The sequence below is a fragment of the Oryctolagus cuniculus genome, chromosome 9 (assembly GCF_964237555.1).
Source record: "Oryctolagus cuniculus chromosome 9, mOryCun1.1, whole genome shotgun sequence".
Lineage (NCBI taxonomy): Eukaryota > Metazoa > Chordata > Mammalia > Lagomorpha > Leporidae > Oryctolagus > Oryctolagus cuniculus.
Genome location: NC_091440.1, coordinates 23,647,312 through 23,662,107, shown reverse-complemented (window position 1 = coordinate 23,662,107; position 14,796 = coordinate 23,647,312). Strand labels below are relative to the sequence as shown.

At 35.7% G+C, this 14,796-nt stretch overlaps 1 long non-coding RNA gene and 1 other non-coding gene across 2 annotated transcripts in view; both read left to right on the top strand.

The window, feature by feature from the left end:
- Positions 1-14,796, top strand: part of LOC138843681 (uncharacterized) — a 222,065-nt gene that overhangs the window by 175,824 nt on the left and 31,445 nt on the right. The gene's annotated exons all lie outside the window — the stretch shown is intronic.
- On the top strand, positions 7,136-7,242 carry LOC138843920 (U6 spliceosomal RNA). Its single transcript, XR_011379130.1, has one exon. It is a non-coding gene; the product is annotated as a U6 spliceosomal RNA (small nuclear RNA).

Sequence of the window (14,796 nt, the reverse complement as noted above, 5' to 3'; positions counted from 1 at the left end):
AACAAAAAAGAACAATGAAGCAAGGAAGCACAATAGGGAGTCCAGAAATAAACCCAATATTATAAAAGCTACTAATTTTTCCCCAGAGCACCAAAAAGTCTAAATGGGGAAAGTATATTCTCGTAAATAACTTGTGCTGGGGAGACTGAAGAGCCCCATGCAGAAAGCATTTACAAAACTTAACTCTAATGAGTTGCATATTTAAATATAAAATCTAAAACACTATAGTTTCTGAAAGAAATCATAGGAAAAGCTCTTTAAATCAGTCTTGGCCAAAGAAATAAATCAGCGTATAAAAGAGATACCTGTACTCCAGTATTGATTGCAGCACTATTCACCATAGGAAAGGCATGAAATCAACTTTGATGATGGATAAATGGATAAATAAAATGTTATAAACCTATGCAAAGAGAATCACTGAAATACTACTTAGACCTAAAAAATGGATGCTTTACATCTGTAACAAAATGAGTAGAATTGGAGATCATCATGTTAGGTCAACTAAATCAGGCACAGAAAGACAAATACTATATACATTTTCTCTTTCTCTCACATGATGAATTTAATATGTATATGTGTATACAGTAAAAATGTATTTCATATTATTTAATATATTGATACTTATAAATCTTGTCTTCACTGAAGTATATCACTTGAAACATTTTCTTTTCTCTTCATTTTGTTTGATTAATATATCCACCCTTGCTTTCTTTGTGTTTTTATTTCCTTGGTGTTTGCTCAATTTTGAAACTTCCAAGTATTTTTGCTTAGATGTGTCTCTTACATACAGCATACAGTTGGGTTTGCTATGTGACCCATTCTGAAAAAAATTTATCTTAATAATATTTAATTTTATTAAAATCAAAAACAACAAAAAATAAATAAGACCTGAATTTTGGATATGACACCCTACATACAGAAAGCATAAGCAAGATTAAGGCATGGGGCTCTATTAAGCTAAAATTATTCTTTTTTTTTTTAAATTTCACAGGTAGAGTCATAGACAGTGAGGGAGAGAGACAGAGAGAAAGGTCTTCCTTCCATTGGTTCACTCCACAAATGGCCGCTACAACCAGCGAAGTGACCAGCACTGTGCCAATCTGAAGCCAGGAGCCAGGTGCTTCTTCCTGGTCTCCCATGCGGGTGAAGGGGCCAAAGCACTTGGGCCATCCTCCACTGCCCTCCCGGGCCACAGCAGCGAGCTGGACTGGAAGAGGAGCAACCGGGATTAGAACCTGGCGCCCATGTGGGATGCCGGCGCCAAAGGCAGAGGATTAACCAAGTGAGACACAGCACCGGCCCCGCTAAAACTATTCTATACACAAAGGGGAATACTCAATGGAATGGAAAGGCAGACTATGAAATAGAAAAATAATACTTATTGTGCCAAATGATCTTTTATTTTCTTACATCTGATCATAAGAAAAATCAATAAAGCCAGAGCAATTAGGAACTTAATAATGAAGTACATAATAAGCCAGTGTATTTATAATAAACTTAAATATTCATCAAGGTGGAATGTCATGAAATTTTCTAATATTTTCTCCTTTGGACTAAAGCTTTAGTTGTGAGAAAGATGAAGAAAATGAACACATCATAATTGAATCTGCTGTAAGATAGAAAAGCAAAATTATAAATGTATTTTTCAGATAATTCATAAAACTGGAGAGTGACTTATCATTTAATATCATTCTTGTATTTTTCATTTTTCTAGTTCAGATCATATTTTCCCCATGGCATAGCCCTGACATAATTTCTCATATAAACCAACAGTGCAGGACTACTTTTTTCTTACGTGGCATTTGGAATACAATATGACTTATATTTAATTCATCATGCAGTTGTTGGTAACTGGTTTTGTTAATTATGAGAAATACACAACATTTTTATAAAATGGTATTTCATGTAATGTGGGCAAAATCATTTGGACCAACTAAAAATAGCTAAATTAGGCAATTGAAGAACTGTTTGCATGAGAAATTATCAGAATAGAATTTGAGGAGCAAAATCTAAGAAAATTGAGTCACAGAGAGTACACACAGGCAAACACACATACACATACACAAGAGAGAAAAGAAAAGCATATTTGACAAAAAGAAAATAAGTATTTAGTTTCTCAAAACTACTCTCAAAACTTTTTCAAAAATAAATTTATATAGTTCCATCTCCCAACAGAATAAAATGTATAATGTTCTTTCTCGATGTTTACTTATTTATTTCATATCACTAAAAGTGATGGAGTGATGGAGGGCAGGGGGCAGAGGGAGAGAAAGAGAGACAGAGACACACACACACACACAGAGAGAGAGAGAGAGAGAGAGAGAGAGAGAGAGAGAAATGTTCCATCCCCAAAATTCCACAATAGGAGCCTGCATATCCATGCATATCTCCCATGTGTGGCAGGAACCCAATTATTGGCCACCATCTGCTGTCTTCCAGAGCGAATTAGCAGTAACATGAATCAGTAGCAGAGCAGCTGGGACTTGAAATACACACTGGTATAGGATGAGGACATCTCAGACGTGGTTAAAATGCCCTCCTCAAACACACTACTTTTTTAAAAAGGTTTTTATTTATTTGACAAATTGTTTCTTTCTTTATTTAAAAGATGTATTTATTTATTTGAAAGTTAGAATTACACACAGAGAGGAGGAGGAGGAGGAGGAATGAAGAGAGAGAGAGAGAGAGAGAGAGAGAGATAGAGAGAGAGAGTTTTTCATTTACTGGTTCACTCTCCAGTTGGGCACAGTGGCCAGAACTGTGCTGATCTGAAGCCAGGAGCCAGAACGTTCTTCTGGGTCTCCCTCACGTGCAGGGGCCCAAAGACTTAGGCCATCCTTCACTGCTTTCCCAGGCTATTGCAGGGAGCTGGATCAGAAATGGAGCAGCCAGAACTTGAATCAGTGCCCATATGGGATGCCGGCACAGCAGGCAGTGGCTTTACCCACTACACCACAGCACTGGCCCCTTGACAAGTTCCTTCAATCTCTGTTTGTTATGGAAGGTATTTATTTCACCTTCATTTATAAAGGAGAACTTTGCATGTGTTGCATGGGTTGCCTCTTGCCTTTTTTTCTTTTGAAGAATTGGACTGTGTCCATTCTCTCCTAGCCTGTAGGGTTTTTGATGAGAAGTCAGCTGTGGAGATCCTCTGAAAGTAATCTGGCAATTCTCTCATGCACATTTTAGAATAATTATATTAGCTGTTGAAAGCTTGACTACAGTATGTCGTGGTGAAGATCTTTTCTCATCATGTCTATTAGGAGTTTTAAGTGTACTTAGACTTCATTTTCTTTCTCCAAATTAGGGAAGTTTTCTATAATTATGTCACCAAATAGGCCTTCTAATCCATTCTCCTTTCTACACCTTCTGGAGCTCCTAAGACCTGTATATTGGGTCAATTTATAGTATACCATAAATCTCCAACACTGTTTTTAATTAGTCTAATTTCTTTTTTTTGTCTGATTGCAAAATTTCCAGGGATTTGTCTTTTAACTTCAATATTCTTTCTTCTGCATCACTGACTCTGTTAAGGCTTTCACCCCATTTTTTTATTTTATCAATTGAATTCTTCATATCTAACATTTCATTTTGGTTTCTTTAAAATCTCAATTTCATGGGAAAATTTTTCATTCATGTCATGTATGGATTTCTTTAACTTGTGGATTTGTTTCTCATTGTTTCTGAGTAATCCTATGATCAATCTTTTGAATTCATTTTCAGGTATTTCATCAATCTCTTCATCTTCACATTCTAATATTGTGTCCCTTTGGTGGAGTCAGGTTGTCTTCCTTATTCTTGTTTCTTGAATTTTCATATTTATTTTTAGGTATTTGTGGACCTACTTGGTTTTCTCCTCTGATGGCTTTTATCTTTTAACTATGCCTCTGTGGCTTAGTGAAGTGTCTGCTCCTTCAGTGACTACCCAGACTTGAGTGCTGGATGTGGCCAGGCCATTACTCTAGGGTGTCACCCAAGTTGGGCATGGTAGATCTCTATTGTCAGCATAGGGAAGGGTATGATCACTTCTGTTGTTGTAAACACACCCTTACCTCCTCTCTTCAAATCATCCAGCCTTACAAATGATGCTTAAGGATGTGCCACCCACAGAAACACAGAATAATAGTCACCATTAGGAAAGATAGTGAAAGCAGAAATTCTCCCAGTAAAAGCACAAAGGAAATCCTAAGAAAACAATATGGATATTTATAGAATAATAACAGAACCAAGTTGTTACTTTTCAATAAAAATCTTGAATGTAAATGGCCTAAATTCTCTGCTGTCAAGATGTCGTCTTCTTGCCAGCTGGGTGTGTGCACAAGATCTATGCAGCTGCTACTAGTGTCCACCACAGTCTGATCTCACCTGGCTCTCCAACGTTGGCACTTTCTCCAGCTCTCCTCTGCTTGTGCCTTGTGCTGTGTCCGTACTCCTTGCTGCGTATCTGCACCTTCAGCAAAGGCCCATGCCGTCCCTACTTCCTTCTATTGAATCTCTACTGCAGGTTTCTTTGTAACTCTCTTCTGAGAATGTAGTTTCTCCACTTTTTTAAAACTATTTTCCCCTTGCCTAGAGCAATACGCCCACTTTTTCCCTATTCTGCCATCCTGGGAATGAGTTTTCAAGGTCAGTCTTATTCTCTGTCATATATAGAGATCACCCTGATGTTTTGCAGTTTTTTATTTTTAAAAGATTATTTGTCTGACAGTCAGAGTTACACAGAGAGAGGAAAAGACAGATGGAGAGTGAGAGATTCTCCATCCACTGGTTCACTCCCCAAATGGCCACAAATGCCAGGGCTGGCCAGGCCAAAGCCAGCAGTCAAAAACCTCATCCAAATCTCCCACGTGGATGGCAGAGTCCCAAGCACTTGTGCCATCCTCCTCTGCTTTCCCAGACACGCTAGCAGGGATCTGGATCAGAATAGAGCAACTGGGTCTTGAACCAAAGCTCATGGGATGCTGGCATCGCAGGTGGCGGCTTTACCCACTTTACAACACCAGCCCTGATATTTTTCACTCTTTAAATTTATCACTCTGCTAACATTCCTTATATCTTCCAACCTTATATTTTAAATATGTTTTGTCTCCTCTATTGCCATATAGAATGCCAAGCCTACTCTGCTGTCACTTCTTAACTATTAACTACTGAGAAATTGCAGGTGTGCAGAACAGGAGTTTCCTGAGCTTCCAAAGAGGATGTGTAGCTACCTTAGAAGAATTTTTCTGTATTAGCATCCATCCACCTACCACATCAATGTCCCCTCCGTTTTGGTGTTTCACCATAGGGCCATGACATGGAAAAGCTGCCTGGCAGGACCTCGCTGAGAAAGACATTCTCAAGACTTCAAGTGAAATCAGAGAATCAGCCACTCTCACAATAATAAACAACCCAGCCTTTTGGTTTGAACATTTGAAGGGTGGACTCTAGTGCCATACCTAGGAGAAACCAATTGCAAGTGGTCTACCCACCACACTGCATCTGATCCTCCTGAAAAATAACTTATTCAGATGCTGTGTGTATATGACTGCTCTGAGTATATTCTGCTAAAATTAGGGAAGTTTCATATGCTGAAGAGACAAGATAAGGATAGACTGACAATATCCAGCAGCTGCACTGTACTTCAGTCTTCTGTGTCCCCTGTGTGTGCAGGGATGCTGACGGTGGAGATGTTTGGCACAGAATATAGAAGTTGACACAAGTAAGGAGATAAGTAATTCATTCATGTTTCAGTCTGACAGAAGCTTTTGGAGAGCAGAAAGTCATGTACAAGGTCATTGTTCTAGTCTGTTCATGCTGCTGCAAGACAATACCTTGAGCAATAGCTAAACTATAGATGTTTATTACTCATAGTTGTGGAGGGTAAGAGGTACAAAATCATGGACCCAGAAAACTTGAGTTTGTTGAAGCCTCACTCTCTGCTTCAAAGATGGCATCTGGAGTGGGCTTCTAGGGTAGTGGCTGAGTAGCTGTTTGGGACCCCAGTGCCTGGGTTCAAGTCGCACCTCTGCTTCTGATTCAAACTTCTTGTTAAGGTGCACAGTGAGAGGTACTTGGGGATTTGCTATGCATGTGGATTCCTGCCACCCAAGAGGGAGACCCAAACTGATTTCCCAGCCCCTGGATTCAGCCTGGCCAAGCCCTGGCGATTGCAGACACTTGGGAAGTGAACCAGCGATGGAAAATATCTTTTTGTCTGTCTCTATCTTTCTCTGACTTTCAACTAGAAAAAGCAAATTTTATAAAGAGGGCATCTTCTTGCTGAGTCTTAAAATGACAGGAGAGACAAACAAGATCCTTCAGGCTTCTTTAATTTGATTTGGAGCAACACAAAATTTGGTAACGTATCCTATATCTATAGCTCCTTTTTCTCCTGTTTCTCTAAGGTTTGTGACTAAACCAACGAAATTGAAATATTGTGTGTGTGTGTGTGTGTGTGTGTATGTATGTATGTGGTATATTAGCATTGTTTTCAAGAACTATATTAAACATGGCAGACAGTATCACCATTCCTCTTGGCAAGGTGTTATTCTTGTCCTCTAGTATTTATTTTTCAATTTTGTATTAATATGTAATACTTGGACTTTTTAAAAGATACAATAATGTATTTAAAAACATACACAGCATAAACTGATCATATAGGGCCATTAGCCTTTTCATATCCTTATCTTTTCTCTGGGTTTGGAACCTTCCAGTTCATCTGTTCCAGTTCATTATACAGAATATAATGCATTATCATGAACTATAGTCACAGTACTATTGCTGCAAAACCCTAGTACCCATTACATTCATTGTATCATGTTTTGATACCCATCATCCAACTTCCATATCCCCCATCAGTTCACCCTACCCAGCCTCTATAAGTTAAAATTTTAAATTGATAGAATTTATTTTAATTTCCACACATGCTGTGCAACTTTCAATATTTGTCTTTGTGTGTCTGGCTCTATTTCACTTAATGAAATATGCCAAGTTCTATCCATTTTGCTGCAAATGTCGGGATTTCATTCTTTCATTCTTTTTATGGCTGAATAATCTACTATTTTCTCCTTTATTTCTAAAATTGCTTTGACTCCTAGTGCCATAGGAACTCATGCGATGTATTTGGTTTATAGAGTTAAATTGCATACATATCGTGCTCGCTTCGGCAGCACATATACTAAAATTGGAACGATACAGAGAAGATTAGCATGGCCCCTGCGCAAGGATGACACGCAAATTCGTGAAGCGTTCCATATTTTTTAACTAGTACTCAAATAGTATTTTACACTTTATGTTTCTGTGTGGGAGCAAAATGTGGTAATCTTTACTTAACATACGCTAAATTGATCTTCTGTATATAAAGATAATTGAAAATTAAAAAAAAATAAATTGCATACATATTGAGGTTGCCATTGTGATGCATTGATTTAAGCCATTGCTTGTGATGCCCATCTCATATTGGAGTGCTAGTTTGAGTGCTGGTTGCTCCATTTCTGATCATGCTCTCTGCTAATGCTCCTGAGAAGGCAAAGGAGAGTGTCCCAGGTTCGTGGAATCCTTGCTACCCATGTGGAGACCAGAATGGAGTTTCTGGACCGAGCTTCGATGTGGCCAGACCAGCTGTTGTGGCTGTTTAGGAAGTGAACCAGTGAATGGAAGCTCTCTCTCACTCTCTCTGCCTCTCTATGTCTATCTCTGTGTGTGTGTGTCTCTCTCCCTGTGTCTCTCCCTCCCTCTCTCTGTCTCTCTTGCTCTCTGTCACTCTGCCTTTCAAATACTTAAGCAATCTTTAAAAATGTGCATATATATTTATAAATTATGCAACTCCATGTTTCTGAGTCCTGGTGTTTTAAGTTAAGTGATTAGACTTAGCTATATATCTATATTCCTAAGTTTATTCAAAATGACATTGTAAGTAGCCATTAGATTTTTAAAAACTAATATCCATAAAGTCCTAATTTTTCAAGAAATCAAATTTTAAAATGTTAGGCAAATAATAAATATCCAAGCCCTTTACAATCATGCTCTACCTCCACAGCTTTCATGAAAGTTATCAGTAATAATGATTTTATGATTTTTTATATGTGTCCTTTTATTTACTCTTATATTTCACAGGTTGTCTTTGGTATTTGACAATGTTGACAGTTACTGAAGACAATTCTCAAAATGAAATTCTCATTGATAACATAGCGTGATTGATACAAATGCATGTTGACAGATAAAAACACAAGTGTTCAAATTCACAATAATCACAAAAGTGTTAGAGCTTTAATGAATCTACCTATGACATGTGAACCAAAAGGGCTATGTAACTGGAGCGAGAGCTTGAGGGAGGAGGGAGAGATGGCTGAGGAGGATTTCTTTGGCTCTTCTGAAAGTCCTCCCCACTCTCCCTTATGAAGGAATTGCAGACTCCTACATCTCAAAATGTATTTGTTCTCTAGAGTCTGGAGTCTGATTCATATCTCAAGAAATCTGAATAATGGAATTTAATAGCTCAATGAAATTCTTAGAAATTAGAGTTAAGCTTAGCTGCCACTCTTAGAGTTGGCCAATAGATGCAATGAAGATTTTCTTTTTTGGAACAATGAATGGATCAGAAAAAAAGAGGGATGATGAGAACTATATCAAATTCTGCTCAAAAAGGCCTCCCTAAAGGCAAGAGAGCTCAAGCACTTAATAGCCTGAGGTTTGATCTTCAGGAGACCAGGAGCCAAGGAGAAGTGACTGGCTGAAAGGGGCTATTTTTCTGTCATTTGCACCAAGTGCTCACTACAGAAAGCTGGGAGGGTCCCACAAAAGGCCAAAGAGGGAGGCAGCAAATATCCAGAACCTGACGTCAAATGATTGCTACTTCCTTCTTGTGGAACTAAGACCTTCTGTTAGTCACTTGTCCCTTTAGGCTCTTTTCTGAAGACCAACATTAAACAGCAAATGATGGAGCTTTGAGGAAAAATGAGACTGTGAGTACAATGATCCTTTTTTGTTAACAGATGAAACGTTCTGGATACAGGCTAAGGCTGGGAAGAAAAATTTAGAATTTTCATTGTAGCAAAATAGATGGGCATTTATTTTGAGATTCTATTTCTGTAGCTTCTTGAAAGAGCAGGAAAATTATTGACCTGCCCAGTACATTTCCCACTGGCTTTTTTTCCACAGAAGAAAAGATATAATTAATGATAAAATAAAGAGCAAGAAGTAAATATAAATTTGCATTTTTAGTTCATGAAGAGGCATTGATTCAAAATGATTGCATTTATTGTTTTGAAATTCTATTTCTTTTTACACATGAATCACCCTATCTTGTTTCTGTGTGTTAATATTATTTTTTAAAAATATCTTCTTAGTCTAATTTATTACGTACTCTGCTAAATATAACTACTCTAAACTTTCTTACTGTGGCTTTTTTCTTTTAAATTTCTCATACATCATTTCTGTCAATAAGATTGCTTCAATTATCATGGTTATGTGTGGTAAAAATATACAAAACTGCCCATATCTACATTATTTTAGATGCCTAGTGTAATTCCTATTGCATTGCTCAGTAGATACCCACATGTATTTAATTTCATCTGCTTGTATATTTTCACTTAGGTTTTCCTCTGGTTTGCCAAATATATGAAATTAGTAGATTACATATATATATATATATACACACACACAAATATATTCTTCAACATATATGCATCTTTTTTACATATAGATATATACTTCTACATATACTATATATGTACACATACTCTATATATACATAAGTATAATTCAACATATAGACATACTGTTATATACATATGTATACTTCTACATATAATATACATATATTACATATTTATTTCTAGCAAAGTGTTTATGGAAAAATACAATTAAAAGTATGAATTTATTTTGATGCTAAATATTTTTCTCATGGAAAATGTATACTTTGTAAAAGCTGTGTATAAATTTCATGTGTATAATTTTTGCAGGCATATCAACTCATATTTAATTACATTTTCCATGGACTTTTTGAGGAACACTTATATACTTTATAGTAGAACTCTGCATCAGTGAACTATTCTTTATGGGATGTTTAAGTTTTCCTTTAAAACTCTCACACTTTTAATCAGTTTAAAAGATTTTGAACTATATCTTGGCAATGACTTTGGAAGTCTATCACTTTAATTTCTAATTCATTATATTAAAGTCACTTAGGTGAATTGATTCTTTTATCTTACAGCAGGGTCTTTGCTTTAGTCATAAAACATGCATCTCTTGGCTCAATCTTTGAAAATCTGTCACCATTTGCATTTTAAACACAATTTTTAAAAATTTCATTTCTTTTATTTATATGCACATCCAATGATATGTTTAACTTTCTGTGTCATGTTTTACTTACTTATAAATGGAAGTATATGAGTATAGTGCAAAATACATTTTACTGTAGGAAATGTTGGAAACTAGAATATGATCTGTGGAACATGTTGGTTGTCAAGGTTGATAGGTGCTATGCATTGCAGATGATGCAGCCATACAATGCAGAATTGTTCTGCAACCTGCATAAATTTCCAGTGATCAAAGACCACACAATGTGGATAAAACTTGCATTTAGTACTACATAACATTCTAGACTAGTTCAGTTTTACACATTGTTGAAATATTTTTCAAATAATTTTATAGACAAATACTACATGTTCTCCCTGATATGTGAGAGCTGAAAAAAAAAGCATGAAAATATACTGGTGATTATTAGAGACTTGAAGGGATGGGATGGAGGAACAAAGCAAGTGTGGATTAAAAAAACAGGGGATTCTGGGTGAGGTTTATATGACAAATCTATCACACTAATATCTTAATAATAAGGAAAGGTGGGTGTGGGTTACATGGGAACCCTTTGTACTACTTTACAACTTTTGTTTTCTAAAATTTATACTTCAATGTTGAGCATTGCCTAAAATCTCCATTGCAATATGGCTCCTGGAGGATGTTCCAGGGAGGGGTGTGTTTGTCGCTGCTGTGGTTAAGATACATAAGATCAGACCACCGGCAGGGGTAGGTCCGCTTTAGTTCCGGACACATGGACAGTGCATGATCCCTATACTTTGCTTAAGATGCCCCTGTGTGTGCTCCACCCACGCCTGCATGACCTTTTCACTGATTGGCTCCCCTACAGTGCATGTCTTTCGTAAGCTTTATAAGCCTGCACATTTCTTCAATAAAGCGGTTCCTGCTTCGACAGAACTCACGGGTGCTTGTGGTGTGTTGATCACCCATCGACCTTACCTCTCCCATTTGCCTTATTGGGGAGTGCTAGGGGCTAGCATTGGGCTTCAGACCCCAACACTTCAATTTATCAGAAAAGGATATTTGTATAAACTGATGGAAGACTTATTTTCACTTGTATTATGAGCAAAGTAACAAGAACATATTATAAAGCTATACACAATAACGCTTCTAATGCACTTTTGATAATTAGCTTTATTGATTAAAAAGTCTCTATTTAAAATTCAAATTAATTTAAAATACAATTTTGATGTTTTAAATAATTAACATTTCTAGAACCTTTTAAACATGCTGTCTTGCCAAAACTGGTATACTTTCCTTCAATTACAGCATAATTGAGTTATTGAAAAATAACAAGATAGCAAAAATAAAGCATTGGGGGCTGGGAATCAGATTGATGCTTTTACCTAGTTTTGTTTCTTCCTTACCTACTTCTTTCATAAGTACATCTAATCAAATCCTTTAATACATGTTTAAATATAAGAAAAAAACAGCGATATCAGAACATTTGCAGAACATATTTAACATATAACCAAGACAAGAAACAGCTACAAAAATAGAAAGAATTTTGGAAAAATAGAGACAAGAAAGGGATGAGAAAACTTTTGGAGTCTGTAACTATTATCCATTAGAGATAAAGCACTACTGTTAAACCATGATGTAGGAATAATATGATGTAATACATTACTGTTAAGGGAAAAATAGTTAATGGAAATTAAGGTATGCTTGCAAAAATTAAAGGGAACCTAACATAATAATGGACAAAGTTTGATTAATTTGAAAATAGTTTCTGTTAATTAAACAAATTTCAATATATTACATAGGAATAATAGTAAAAGCTAAATAAGGCAGAAATACAAAAATTTAAATGAGAAAAATATTAATTTCAAAGAAAGCAATGATATGCTGTTATGAAATACTACTTGGCTGTCACTAACATACCTATTTACAAAAACAGAAGTTAAAAATTTTGATTGAACTGAAATTTTTCATGGATAGTTGACACATGTAAATATATTGATAGCATTTGATGAAAGTCTAAATAACCTTAAAATCAATAATAAAAAATAAATAAACAATGCTTAAAACTCAAAAAATAAAAGTAAAAACTACCTCTTTGAAACTGTGACTCAGAAAAAATGGTAGTAAATATCTGAGTAACAACTAAGTTATTTAAAAAGGATATTTCCAGGGATTTCAAATGGTAATGGCAAAAGCTTATCATTTTTTGGTACATAACTTTAGGGAAAATATTTAAAATTCAATCTTCATATAATTTTAAAAATAAATTTTATATTTTATACAGCTTTTTAAAAAAAACCTAAAGAAAATTAACATTGCTTTGAAGCTTGTATGTTATTTAACCATAAGTTCTTACAATGTATTCATAGACTTTTGGGTAATAAATATATATGTGTGGGTGTACATGTGTGTATGTGCACCTGTGTGTGCATTATGATATCCAAGAGTTCCATGCTCCCTAATCAAAACTTTGGTCACTTGGATTTAACTTTGGCAAAAATTATGGTTATGTTTTACCCTGTGATTAGCAATTACACTTAATAATCCACGGGAAACTAGATAATGCACTCAAGAAATCTGGAAAATAATATGTACTAGATTTTTTAATTTAATTTAATTTAATTTTTTTAAAGATTTATTTATTTGAAAGGCAAAGTTACAGAGAGGCAGAGGCAGACACACACACACACACACACAGAAAGAGAAAGAGAGAGAGGTCTTCCATTCACTGATTCACTCCCCAGATGGCCACAATGGCCAGAGCTGTGCCAATCCAAAGCCAGGAGCCAGGAGTTTCTTCCTGTTCTCCCAAATGGGGGCAGGAGCCCAAGGACTTGGGCCGTCCGTCTTCTGCTGCTTTCCCAGGTCATAGCAGAGAGCTGGATCAGAAGTGGAGCCATATGGGATGCCGGCACTGCAGGAGGCGGCTTTACCCTCTATGCCACAACGCCGGCCCCTACTAGATTTTTTTTTAAAAAACTGCTTTTTGAAATTGAGAGGGATTAGAGAATATTTGAATACTTGCTATTAAAAGCAGTACTTACATAAAAATATAATTTAAAAGATGTATTTGAAAGGCAGAGCAACAGGGAGAGATGGAGCTTGAGAGAATTTCCATCCACTATTTCACTCACCAAATAGCCACAACATCCATGGATGGACCATGCTGAACCCAGGAGTCAGGAACTCCATCCAGGTTTCCTACAGGTGCAGCAGATACATAAGCCCTTACAGTATCTTCTGCTGCCTTCCCAAGCACATTAGTAGGGACCTGCATTAGAAACAGAGCAGCTGAGACTCAGACTGGCACTCTGATATGGATGCTACTGCCGCAAGAAGCAGCTTAACTGGCTATTCCACAATGCCAGCCCCCAAAAATCTAAATTTTGAGTTTTATTCCCTAAATATTGCTTTTGTTTGTCATTTACCAAAAACTTATGAACATTATTCTATAAGATTTGGAGTAATTCCCTTAGCATTCATCAGAACATCTAGAAAATCTGATACATATATATTTTATGAGCAATAGAATTAAAAGTTAACACTTCTTCCATAGATTTTTGATGTACCCCTATATATTACACATATTTAGGGGATTATTTGAATGCATCAGATGATTATGAATACAGGCAAAAAACTGGATATAAGTCTCAGGAATGAAGGTGGTCAGAGAATTATCTGACATTCAAAACTAATTGCTCAGAAACCTGCTCTTTTTCAAGAAGCAACCTAGAAATCTGAGAGCTGATCAGACACTTGGAAAGCCTTAAGGCATTCTTAGGAAAATAAACATGCTTTTTAGTAAACAAAATAAGGAGAGGACTTGGGTAATGTTCAGTGAATGTCAATGTAGATTCATGGACCAAGGTGAAATTTCAGCAAGGTGAAATTACAAATATAACAGCACTCACAAATTCTAGATACTGGACAAAATTTGCTCTAGTATTAGGCAAGTAAAAGGTTCTTCTATGGAGCAAAGTGGCTTTATAACAAATGAATCATGTGACCTTAGATTTGGGTATGATATTGGCTGTGTTTGAATACGATGTGTTGGTGTTTACTATGGTTGGTGGTTCTATCTCTAGGTCTTTTCATTTTGTCATTGCTTGTGATTGCTTTCTGAATATTCATCAGGCTGTGTACTTACGACTTTGGACTTTTCATATGTGTGCAATATTTCAATAACAGTTTAATTTTGAAACAATGAAATTTAAAGTTCTAAGATATTCTGTATGTTTGTAATAGGACATTATATTTATTAGACTATTGCTTAGTGATATATTTGGTGATTAATATTTTTATAATAAAAACAATAACTTGCTCTATTATTTGTCCTTTTGTAGTTATAGCTACTAGTATATCAGATTTATGTTTTTAGAGTTAAAATAGTGCTCATACAATTAAAAAATATTAGATTGTTTATTACATAAAATTTAAAAACAAAATTTTGTTCTTCTAATCCATTTTATTTTACCTATTTATAAATTTACTTGAGAAATATATTGAATATCTTTATTCATTTTCTAAGATTCTTTT